General features: G+C 37.0%; 1 pseudogene; it reads left to right on the plus strand.

Annotated features, from left to right (window-relative positions):
- The first annotated feature begins 1,915 nt into the window (after nucleotides 1-1,915).
- LOC107886267 (ABC transporter C family member 3-like) lies at nucleotides 1,916-12,622 on the plus strand (annotated as a pseudogene).
- The last annotated feature ends 356 nt before the right edge of the window (nucleotides 12,623-12,978 follow it).

The raw sequence follows: 12,978 nt of genomic DNA on the forward strand, positions 1-12,978 counted from the left end.
TTATAATTTGACTGAAAAATAATTAATAATTACCTAACATGAAGCTCTATAAAATACGAACTAGTTAGTATTAGGGGTTTTTCATCTAGATAATACAAAAAATAATAATTACGAAAATAGGGCATATTGTAGATTATTTATGAGAATGATATACAGTTTAGATGCCTCCTAGCAGCACCACCTATAAAAAATAAAAATAATAAATTAAAAAATAATATTTTAATCTAAAAAATTATGACCTAAATGTTAGTCCATTTATTTTAATTCGTCATAATTTGATCTATTTAATAATAAATTGTTGAGTTAATGATTTTATTAATTCTTTGTATATAGATTTGATAAACAGTTGATTTTGTAGTAAGTAATTTGATAATCAAATTTAATGGCAGTAAATAATTATGCCTAACTTTTTAAATTCAAAAACATAATAAGATTAAATTATAATAAATTAACTAACTTCTAATTTCCATAAAATAAAGATATGAAATTCAAAATTATAATACAACCACCCCAAATTAAAAAAAAAAAAGTTAGCACATTGGGTCACTTTTTTTAGATTAAAATATTATTTTTTACATTTATTCTTATTTAAATAAAAATTTTTAAAGCTAATACCACTTTACTCATAACAATATTTAATTTTATTATAAAATATATTATTCTCGTAAATAATATGCAACATGCACATTTTCGTAATTAAATTTTTTTATTAAAGACAATTTTCCAGTGTAAGTCCATTTTTTTATTCATGTGTTTACCCCTTGGAAGACAAGTGTCTGACTGCAGAATCCCAAGTTTTGCATTGCATGGTGTGCTGAGTTGCTGACGACCATGTTTTTGGCCTTTTCTCTTTCCCTTATTTTTTTATTACAAAAATTAACATTATTAGCACTTTAAAACAATAAATATTTCGATAATCAAACCAATACATAAGATTTGGCTTTTTCTGTTCTTTGATCACCCTCCACCAAGTGACATATAATATGAATACGAGTCAACAACATAAATAATAGTTGAAAAGTGTTCAATTTAGTCCTTGACTTGCATTTCAAACTCATCTCCAAAGTTTAAATTGTTTTAATTAAGTCACAAAAATATAAATATCATATCTATTAAGTTATTCCATTAAATCAGTTATTAACTTAAACATTAAAGGTAGCTCAAATCTACAGTAGTATATTAAAACCCCATAGGTCGAATTATAAAACCTTGAATCTATATATTAAAAAAAAGTAATTCTCTTAAATTCTATTGATGTTTTAAAAAAATATATATTAGATGTAAGTATTAATGTATAATCACATATGCATTTACAATTTTATAAAAATATTTTAAATATATATCATGTTATATCCGAATTAATATTTATTATTTAAAATGATAGTTACACCGACAAATAAATCTTAATGACACAATATTAATAATTTGAGAATCCAATAATTATTTGAAATATAGGGATGAATTTAAAATTTGAGCAATAAATTAGAAATATTATGTTGAAATTAAGTCCTTCGTCCCTCGTTCCTGTTAATTTAGTATTTTGTTAGTTCTGGAAAACTGACACTAAAGTAAAACAAAGACTTTGATAATTAATGCTATATTTTATGTTTTCAGAGTAAAAAATCACGTCTTTCCCCCCTCCAACTTCCTTTTTCACGTCTTTTTCTGAGGTTCAGTGCGTCTCACTTCTGCTCTCTCCGCTTCCAATCTTGCTAACCACGCATTTCTCTTCTCCAAGTATTTTTCTTGGTCTTTCTTTTTTAGTCTCATTTATATATATACACAAAGCCAGAAGCCTTCAAACACTTGAAACCAATCAAAACTTTTATCCAAACACACAAAACCCAAGTTTTTTCTTCAGCCAAAGCTCCAAAAAAAAAATATGGAACTTTTTCCTTCACAATCATCTTTACTAATGAATTCAGCTGCTAGTTTTGATTTTCTACTAAAACCCATTTTTCTTCATGGGTTTTCTGCTTCATTACACTTAGTTTTGTTGCTTTTATTGTTAATCTTGTGGGTGGTGAGCAGGGTTAAAAAGGTTAGTAGGGAAGGTTCAAAGGAAAGACAGGTTTTATGGTATAAGCAAACATTAGCTTGTTGTTTTGTTGTTTCAGTTTCTAATGTTGTCTTGTGTTTGTTAAGTTACTTTTATTGGTATACGAATAGTTGGTCAGAGGATAAGTTAATGAGTCTTATTGATTATGCATTGAAAACACTTGCTTGGGGTGCATGTGCAACATGTGTTTACATGCATTGTCAATTCTCCAATGAACAAAAGAGGTTCCCTGTTGTGTTGAGAATTTGGTGGGCTTTTTACTTTTCAATTTCATGTTATTGTCTTGTTATAGGCATTGTTCTCTTCAAAAAACATGTTTCTTTCCCAAGCCAGTATTTAGTATCTGATGTCTTGTCTGTTGTTACTGGTTTGTTTCTATGTATTGTTGGGTTCTTTTTAAGAAATGAGGGTGAAGATACCCTCCTTGAGGAACCCCTTTTAAATGGAGATTCTAGTGTTACTAATGGTGTAGTGTTGAGTAAAGAAAAAGGGCGTGATACTGTAACCCCATATTCAAATGCTGGTATTTTCAGCATTCTTACATTTTCTTGGATGGGGCCTCTCATTGCTGTTGGCAATAAGAAACCATTAGACCTTGAGGATGTTCCTCAACTAGATGGCCATGATAGTGTTATTGAGGCTTTTCCAAAATTTAAAAACAGGCTTGAATCAGCTGATAGTGAAGGGAATGGTGTTACCTCACTTAAGCTGGTGAAGGCACTGTTCTTTTCAAATTGGAAAGATATTCTTTGGACAGCTTTGTTTGCATTTATGTACACGGTGGCTTCATATGTCGGTCCATACCTCATCGACACTTTTGTTCAGTATCTGAATGGGCAAAAGGAATTTAAGGCTGAAGGGTATCTTCTAGTTGCTGCTTTCTTTGTTGCCAAGCTAGTGGAGTGCTTGTCTGAGAGGCGCTGGTTCTTTAAGTTGCAACAAGTTGGACTTAGGCAGAGGGCTGTATTGGTAGCAATGATATATAACAAGGGGTTAACCCTTTCGTGCCAGTCGAAGCAGAGCCATACCAGTGGGGAGATCATCAATTTCATGACTGTTGATGCAGAAAGGGTAGGTGGCTTTAGTTGGTACATGCATGATCCATGGATGATAGTTTTGCAAGTTGCTTTGGCCTTGTTGATCTTGTATAAGACCCTGGGGCTAGCATCCATTGTCACATTCATTGCTACTGTACTTGTTATGTTGGCAAATATACCTTTGGGGAAAATGCAGCAGAAGTTTCAGGATAAGTTAATGGAATCAAAAGATACAAGGATGAAGGCAACATCTGAAATTTTGAGGAATATGAGGATTCTTAAACTACAGGGGTGGGAAATGAAGTTCCTCTCCAAGATTGTTGGGCTCAGGAGCGTTGAGGAATGATGGTTAAAACGATTCGTTTATACAAATGCCATGACTGCTTTCGTTTTCTGGGTTGCACCATCCGTTGTGTCTGTAGCCACTTTTGGTGCTTGTAGGTTCTTAGGAGTCCCACTTGAGTCAGGGAAGATCCTATCTGCACTCGCAACATTCAGGATTCTTCAGGAGCCAATCTACAACCTTCCTGACACAATCTCAATGATAGCTCAAACAAAGGTGTCACTTGATCGAATTGCTGCCTTCCTCCGGCTTGATGACTTGCAGCCTGGTGCTATAGAGAAGCTACCCAGTGGTAGTTCTGATACAGCGATCGAGATTGCTGATGGGAACTTCTTTTGGGACATGTCATCCCCTACTGCAACACTAAAAGATATAAACTTGAAAGTTTCCCATGGCATGAGTGTTGCTGTTAGTGGTACGGTCGGCTCTGGCAAGTCAAGTTTACTTTCCTGTGTTTTGGGAGAGTTCTCAAAGACATCAGGAACTCTTAAGTTGTGTGGTACAACCGCCTATGTTGCCCAGTCACCTTGGATACAAAGTGGCAAGATTGTAGACAACATATTGTTCGGTAAGGAAATGGACAGAGACAAGTATGACGAAGTGCTTGAAGCTTGTATCCTCAAGAAGGATCTTGAAATTCTCCCTTTCGGTGATCAGACAGTTATAGGCGAGAGGGGAATCAATCTGAGTGGTGGACAAAAGCAAAGAATACAGATTGCTCGTGCTCTATACCAAGATGCCGATATCTATCTGTTTGATGATCCTTTCAGCGCATTGGATGCTCACACCGGATCTCATTTATTTAAGGTAATGTCTTCCTATGATCATATGGCATGTATTTTAAGAGTTCCTATAGTTAATTTAGTTGAAATAGTTATGTATGAGCTCTGAGTATCTTGTTTAATCATTTGAATGGCAGAAGGTTTTACTAAAGAATTTGAGATCAAAAACAGTGATTTATGTCACTCATCAAGTTGAGTTTTTACCAGCTGCTGACTTAATTTTGGTGAGCTATTGTTTACATTATTTTCAGTGATTTTCATCATATGTCTTAGATTCAAGAAATAATTTATTAACAGGATTCAACTTATATTTACATATTTGCTAGGTGATGAAAGATGGGAGGATTGTTCAAGCTGGAAAGTATAATGATATTCTCAATTCAGGTACTGATTTTATGGAACTTGTGGGTGCACATAAGAAAGCTTTGTCGACCCTTGTTACTATTGAAGCAAGTTCGGTTTTTGAACAAACTATCAGTGAAGGAGAATGTGATATAGGTACTACTAATGGGAAAGTGCAGAAAGAAGAAAACCAAGGTGACAAGAGCGGTAAAGTAGATGATGTCGGACCAAAAGGACAGCTTGTTCAAGAAGAAGAACGAGAGAAAGGACAAGTCGGGTTTTTGGTCTACTGGAAGTACATCACAACAGCATATGGAGGAGCTCTCGTGCCTTTAATATTGCTTGCTCAGATTCTCTTTCAGATTTTTCAAATAGGCAGCAACTATTGGATGGCTTGGGGATCACCGATGTCAGCAGACATAAAGCCTCCTGTTGGGAGCTTTACACTAATCATGGTCTATTTGGCTTTGGCCATTGCAAGTGCCATTTGTGTCTTTGCCAAATCTATGCTTCTTGGTACAGCTGGATATAAAACAGCCACTCTCCTCTTTAAAAAGATGCATCTTTGCATTTTCCGCGCTCCCATGTCTTTCTTTGATTCTACACCGAGTGGAAGAATCCTCAACAGAGTAAGCATCTAATGTTTTTCCTGTATGGATACAAAAGATCCGATTTATCTTCATGTTTGTTGGCATTTTTCCCCTTGTTTTTAAAGGATTGTAAACTTTTTTGCTGCCTCTTATAGGCTTCTACAGATCAAAGTGCAGTAGATATGGACATCGCGCACCAAGTTGCCACATTTGCTTTCTCAGTTATCCAGCTACTTGGAATCATTGCAGTCATGTCTCAAGTTGCTTGGCAGATCTTTATCATTTTTGTTCCAGTGATTGCTACCTGCATTTTGTATCAGGTAACTCTTGCCGAATTGTGGCTATGCAATGCATGAAATCATGAACTTCTTACAATGCAGCAACATATCGAAAATCTCGAATTTTCTACTTTGTAAAACTCATTTAATCATTACCTTTTTGCTGAACAAAAGGAATGCTCATAAACTTGTAATCTCGCAGCAATATTACATATCTTCTGCACGAGAACTTTCACGGCTGGTTGGAGTATGCAAAGCTCCAGTAATACAGAATTTTGCTGAAACAATTTTAGGAGCAACAACTATAAAGAGCTTTGATCAAGAAAAAAGGTTCCAAGACATTAACATGGCACTGACCGACTCGTATTCTCGTCCAAAATTTTATGTTGCTGGTGCAATGGAATGGCTGTGCTTCCGCCTGGACTTATTGTCTTCTGTTACTTTTGCCTTCTCTTTATTCTTTTTAATCTCTATACCAGAGGGAATTATTGATCCCGGTAAGTAAATGCAGATTCATATTGGCACCTTTGTTGTCTACTAGATAACAAATATTCTAGGAGAATGATTTGATGCGTTTTTCGTTTGTTTAGCTATTGCCGGGTTAGCTGTGACGTATGTGTTAACATTAATGGGAGACAACATTAATGGCAAACAATACAAAGTGGTGCAAGTTTAGCACCTTAAAGTTGACTTTGAAAAAGTGGCATGGGATAATTTTTTTTTTGGTCCTTGAGATAATAGGCTATTTATTGTTTGGTCCTTAAACCTCAACTATAAATAGGCCTTCTCATTTCTCATTTCAATTCATCCCAACCAATCTTTCTCTCTTAGTTTTCTCTCTTCTCCCATTTGAGAATTCTTAAGGAATTCTATTTGTTTGTAATACTTTGGAGATAGTAAAGTTATCATCTGGTGTTAGTGCCCGAGGACGTAGGTATAATTTACCGAACCTCGTTAAATCTCTTGTGTTCTTTCTTGTCCTATTTTTCTTTCAATATTTGAGGGTATAATAGTAGTATTTAATTGTGCTATTAAATTACTATAGAAGGGATATTCTGTCTAAGGAAAAACTTGGTATTTAAGAGATCCATGTGATCCACCTCTCTTCCCTGGGAATTGAACTTTGTGTGATTTTTTAGTACAATAATTTACACGCTTCCGAACCTATTGGAACAACAAGTGGTATCAAGAGCCGAAGGTTAATCGTAGTATACTCTGTGGTTGCAGTTTGAACTGATCTTCCACATCAGAAAAGATTTCCTTAGGTATATTGAAAGATTATGGAGAAAACGGTCGGTGTAGGAGCTTCAACATCGTCCATGTGGACAAGACCGACAATTGCAAATGCAAGACTGGCCGTGGAGATCTTTGATGGCACGGGCCATTTTGGTATGTGGCAAAGTGAGGTTCTAGATGCCCTTTTTCAGCAGGGTCTAGACATTGCCATTGATGAAGAGAAACCAGATGATGTACAGGAGAAAGATTGGAAGGCGATCAATCGGTTGGCATGTGGCACAATTCGATCATGCCTTTCTCGAGAGCAGAGGTATGCTTTTTCAAAGGAGACTTCTGCAAATAAGTTGTGGGTGGCACTTGAAGAAAATTTTTTGAAGAAAAACAGTCAAAATAAGCTCTACTTGAAGAAAAGACTGTTTCGCTTCACATACGTCCCAAGTACCACAATGAATGATCACATCACCAAATTTAATCAGTTAGTCACTGATTTGCTGAATATGGATGAGACATTCAAAGATGAAGATTTGGCTTTGATGCTGTTGGGGTCACTTCCTGAGGAGTTTGAGTTCCTAGAAACTACTCTACTTCATGGCAGGAGTGATATATCTCTGAGCGAAGTCTGTGCGGCCTTATACAGTTATGAACAGAGAAAGAAGGACAAACAGAAAAGCTCAATCAGAGATACAGAAGCTTTAGTAGTCTGAGGTCGTTCATACACTCGGAAGAAAACTCAAAAGGGGAGATCAAAGTCAAAGTCCAGACTCGGGAAAGATGAATGTGCTTTTTGTCATGAGAAAGACCACTGGAAGAAAAATTGTCCAAAGCTGAAGAATAAGGGAAAAGCTGCTGTAGATGCTTGTATTGCTAAGCATGATACTAGTGACTCTGAACTATCACTGGTTGCATCATCATCGTTGTTCCATTCAGATGAGTGGATATTGGATTCGGGTTGTACCTATCATATGTCCCCTAACCGGGAGTGGTTCTCTGATTTAGTAGAACTAAATGGAGGAGTTGTTTATATGGGAAATGACAATGCCTGTAAAACTGTTGGGATAGGTTCAATCCAATTAAAGAATAAAGATGGATCAACCAGAGTTCTGACTGATGTTCGGTACGTGCCCAGTTTGAAGAAAAATCTCATCTCATTGGGAGCTTTGGAATCCAATGGTTCAGTTGTTACTATGAGAGATGGGGTTTTGAAAGTGACATCTGGCGCACTTGTGATATTGAAGGGCATCAGGAAAAACAACTTGTATTACTACCAAGGTAGTACAGTTATTGGAGCAGTCGCTGCAGCTTCCGGCAACAAAGAATTGGACTCAATACAGTTGTGGCATATGAAGTTGGGACATGCCAGCGAAAAATCCTTGCAAATTCTGGCAAAGCAAGGATTGTTGAAAGGTGCAAAGGCTTGCAAATTAAAATTTTGCGAGCATTGTGTTCTGGGAAAGTAAAAGAGAGTGAAATTCGGTACTGCTATCCATAATACAAAAGGTATTTTGGAATATGTTCACTCAGATGTGTGGGGGCCTTCTAAGACACCTTCATTGGGAGGAAAACACTACCTTGTTACTTTTGTTGATGACTTTTCCAGAAAAGTTTGGGTGTATACCATAGAACTAATGATGAAGTGCTTAGAGTTTTTCTTAAATGGAAAACTATGATCGAAAACCAGACTGGCAAGAAAATCAAGCGGCTTAGGACGGACAATGGAGGGGAATATAAAAGTGATCCGTTCTTCGATGTGTGCCAAGAGTATGGTATTGTTCGACACTCAGTTAGGGATACACCACAGCAGAATGGATTGGCAGAGCGTATGAATCGAACATTGCTAGAGAAAGTTCGATATATATTGTCCAATGCTGGGTTGGGCAAGCAATTTTGGGCTGAGGCTGTGACATACGCTGGCCATCTTGTTAATCGTTTGCCATCATCTGCATTAGAAAGAAAAACTCCGATGGAGGTATGGTCTGGAAAACCGGCTACAGATTATGATTCCTTACATGTGTTTGGATCCACTGCATATTACCATGTGAAGGAGTCAAAGTTAGATCCGAGGGCAAAGAAAGCTCTCTTTATAGGAATCACTTCTGGAGTGAAGGGATTTCGTCTTTGGTGCTTAAGCACAAAGAAAATGATCTGTAGCAGAGATGTTACCTTTGATGAATCTGCCACATTGAAAAAGGTAGCAGATAAAGATATTCAGACGAGCAATACTCCACAGCAGGTGGAGTGTATTCCAAAACAGGTGGAGTTTGAGCAGATGGGGATTTGCCCAGTTAATAAGTCTAATTCTCCAGCCACAATGGAGGAATTAGAGGTTGAAGAGGTTCTGACCCAAGAACCACTAAGTACACCAGAACCAGTTGCAGTTGCAAGGCCACGGAGAGAAATTCGTAAACCTGGTCGATTTACTGATATGGTGGCCTACGCCCTTCCCGTTGTTGATGATATTCCTATCACTTATCAAGAAGCAATGCAAAGCTTAGAAAGTGATAAATGGAAAAGCGCCATGGATGAAGAAATGCAGTCTCTCTGGAAGAACAATACTTGGGAGTTGGCGCAATTACCGAAAGGTAAAAGGGCAATCAGATGCAAGTGGGTATTCGCAAAGAAAGATGAATCTCCTAGCAAGAAGGATATTCGCTACAAGGCAAGATTGGTAGCTAAAGGCTACGCTCAAAAGGAGGAAATTGACTACAATGATGTATTTTCCCCTGTTGTGAAGCATTCCTCCATTAGAATTTTGTTGGCCTTGGTAGCACAGTTGAATTTGGAGCTAGCTCAACTTGATGTTAAGACGGCTTTCTTGCATGGTGAGTTAGAAGAGGAGATCTATATGACTCAGCCCGAAGGATACACAAATGCTGGTGGTAGAAATTGGGTTTGTAAGCTGAACAAATCGCTATATAGATTGAAGCAATCCCCGAGGCAGTGGTACAAGTGATTTGATAGCTTTATGAGAAGGCAGAAGTACACAAGAAGCAAATATGGCAATTGTGTATATTTGCAGAAGCTGCATGACGGATCTTTCATTTATCTACTCTTGTATGTTGATGATATGTTAATCGCTTCGAAGAGCCAAAAAGAGATAGATAAGCTGAAGGCTCAGTTAAATCAAGAGTTCGAGATGAAAGATCTAGGTGAGGCCAAGAAGATTCTCGGCATGGAGATAAGTAGAGATAGACCGAGAGGCAAGCTCTGTTTAAATCAGAAGCAATATCTGAAAAAGGTATTACAATGTTTTGGTGTAAATGAAAACACAAAACATGTAAGTACCCCACTTGCTTCTCATTTGAAACTTAGTGCTTAATTATCTCCGAAGACTGAAGATGAAAGAGAATATATGGCGAAAGTCCCATATGCTAATGCAGTTGGGAGTTTGATGTATGCGATGGTGTGTACGAGGCCTGACATTTCACAAGCTGTTGGAGTTGTGAGCAGGTATATGCATGATCCTGGAAAAGGACATTGGCAAGCTGTGAAATGGATTCTACGGTATCTTCGAAAAATCGTAGATGTTGGTTTAATTTTTGAACAGGATGAAGCACTTGGTCAGTTTGTAGTTGGATATGTTGATTCCGACTTTGCTGGTGATTTAGATAAACGTCGTTCAACTACGGGGTATCTGTTTACTCTTGCGAAAGCCCCAGTGAGTTGGAAGTCTACCTTACAGTCTACAGTAGCTGTGTCTACTATAGAGGCAGAATATATGGTAGTTACAGAAGCTGTTAAGGAGGCTATTTGGCTTAATGGATTGTTGAAAGACTTAGGAGTTGTTCAAAGTCACATAAGTTTATATTGTGACAGTCAGAGCGCTATTCATTTAGCGAAAAATCAAGTCTATCATTCAAGAACCAAGCATATCGACGTAAGATATCACTTTGTGCGGAAAGTCTTTGAAAAAGGAAAAATTCTACTTCAGAAAATTCCGACAGCAGATAATCCCGCAGATATGATGACCAAGGTGGTAACAACAATCAAGTTTAATCATTGTTTGAACTTGATTAACATCCTAAGAATTTGAGCACCTTCAGGTGTATAGCGCTCGAGAGTGCATTTGTAGGCACTACAAAAGATAGCTTTATCGAATTTGGGGAGTTGAAGGAAGTGTGTGAAGATGTGATTATCCTAATCAAATCTTCAAGGTGGAGATTGTTAACATTAATGGGAGACAACATTAATGGCAAACAATACAAAGTGGTGCAAGTTTAGCACCCTAAAGTTGACTTTGAAAAAGTGGCATAGGATAATTTTTTTTTGGTCCTTGAGATAATGGGCTATTTATTGTTTGGTCCTTAAACCTCAACTATAAATAGGCCTTCTCATTTCTCATTTCAATTCATCCCAACCAATCTTTCTCTCTTAGTTTTCTCTCTTCTCCCATTTGAGAATTCTTAAGGAATTCTATTTGTTTGTAATACTTTGGAGATAGTAAAGTTATCATCTGGTGTTAGTGCCCGAGGACGTAGGTATAATTTACCGAACCTCGTTAAATCTCTTGTGTTCTTTCTTGTCCTATTTTTCTTTCAATATTTGAGGGTATAATAGTAGTATTTAATTGTGCTATTAAATTACTATAGAAGGGATATTCTGTCTAAGGAAAGACTTGGTATTTAAGAGATCCATGTGATCCACCTCTCTTCCCTGGGAATTGAACTTTGTGTGATTTTTTAGTACAATAATTTACACGCTTCCGACCCTATTGGAACAACAGTATGGACTCAATCTAAATATATTGCAAGCTTGGGTGGTATGGACTATGTGCAATATGGAGAATAAATTATATCTGTTGAGAGAATACTTCAATACTGTAGTATTCCTAGTGAGCCTGCCCTTGTGGTGGAAACGAATCACCCAGACCATTGTTGGCCATACCATGGAGAAGTTCATATTCGTGATCTGCAGGTAAGGCAGTGTTGTGGTGTTCTATGATTCTGTTACCAATGCATTCGCCGTATTAAATAAACAATAATGGTCTCAATGTAGGTACGATATGCCCCGCACATGCCACTCGTGTTGCGAGGCCTGACCTGCACATTTCCTGGAGGGTTGAAAACCGGTATCGTAGGGAGAACTGGCAGTGGTAAATCTACTCTCATACAAACACTTTTCCGGATCGTTGAACCTGCATCAGGGCAGATCATAATCGATGGTCTGAACATCTCATCAATCGGGTTGCATGATTTGCATTCACGACTCAGCATCATCCCCCAAGAGCCTACCATGTTCGAAGGGACTATACGAAGCAACTTGGATCCTCTTGAAGAATACACAGATGAACAGATTTGGGAGATAGGTTCATTTTAGTAAAACACTGTCTTTTATGATCTGTAATCCAAGTCTAACATCCATCATTATTGTGTTTTAAAGGCATTGGATAAATGCCAACTCGGGGATGGAGTTCAAAACAAGGCCGACCGGCTCGATTCTTCAGGTTCGATCCTTCTATCTTATAACACAAATGTGTTCGTCTTCTTTTGCCTATGTTATACTTTGTATGATTATTGTTGTGCAGTTAGTGAGAATGGAGAGAATTGGAGCATGGGGCAAAGGCAGTTGGTGTGCCTTGGGCGTGTACTATTGAAGAAAAGTAAGATCTTAGTGCTCGACGAAGCGACCGCATCGGTGGATACAGCCACCGACAACCTAATACAAACGACGTTAAGGGAGCATTTCTCGGGTTGTACAGTCATAACAATCGCTCACCGAATAACTTCGGTTCTGGATAGTGACATGGTTCTGCTTCTACGTCATGGTTAGTAGTAACAGTATGCTCTGCTTATTCTGATGGATTCTTTGAAGTTCATTTCATTTGAATAAAAAAAAACATTTGTTTTTGCAGGAGTTATAGAAGAATATGATAGTCCATCAAGTTTGCTGGAAAATAAGTCTTCATCTTTTGCACAGCTTGTAGCAGAGTACAGTATGAGATCAAATTCTGGTTTTTGATAGAAACTGGATTGAATTAGATGATAATGATGATGATGATTGAATTAGTAATTTTTTTAATTTGTAATTGTGGATGTTTTTATTTTTTTTTTGTGCCATTTTCTCTGGCTAATAAACTTTACCAGCCTCCTTGGTCTAAGGGTGAAAGAGTATTATATGTTAAAAAAAAAAAAGAAAAAAAAGAGGAAAATGATAATTTTTGTAATAATTGACAAAAAAATGTTAAATTTTATGAGATAAATTTAATTAAATAGTATGACATTAATCTAAAATATAACAGTATTTTTTAAATGGCATGTTGAATCAATTTATTACAATTGAATTTAACCTGAACTTTTATATTCTATCCGCTCATT

The sequence above is a fragment of the Gossypium hirsutum genome, chromosome A11, assembly GCF_007990345.1.
Source record: "Gossypium hirsutum isolate 1008001.06 chromosome A11, Gossypium_hirsutum_v2.1, whole genome shotgun sequence".
NCBI classification, from domain to species: Eukaryota; Viridiplantae; Streptophyta; class Magnoliopsida; order Malvales; family Malvaceae; genus Gossypium; species Gossypium hirsutum.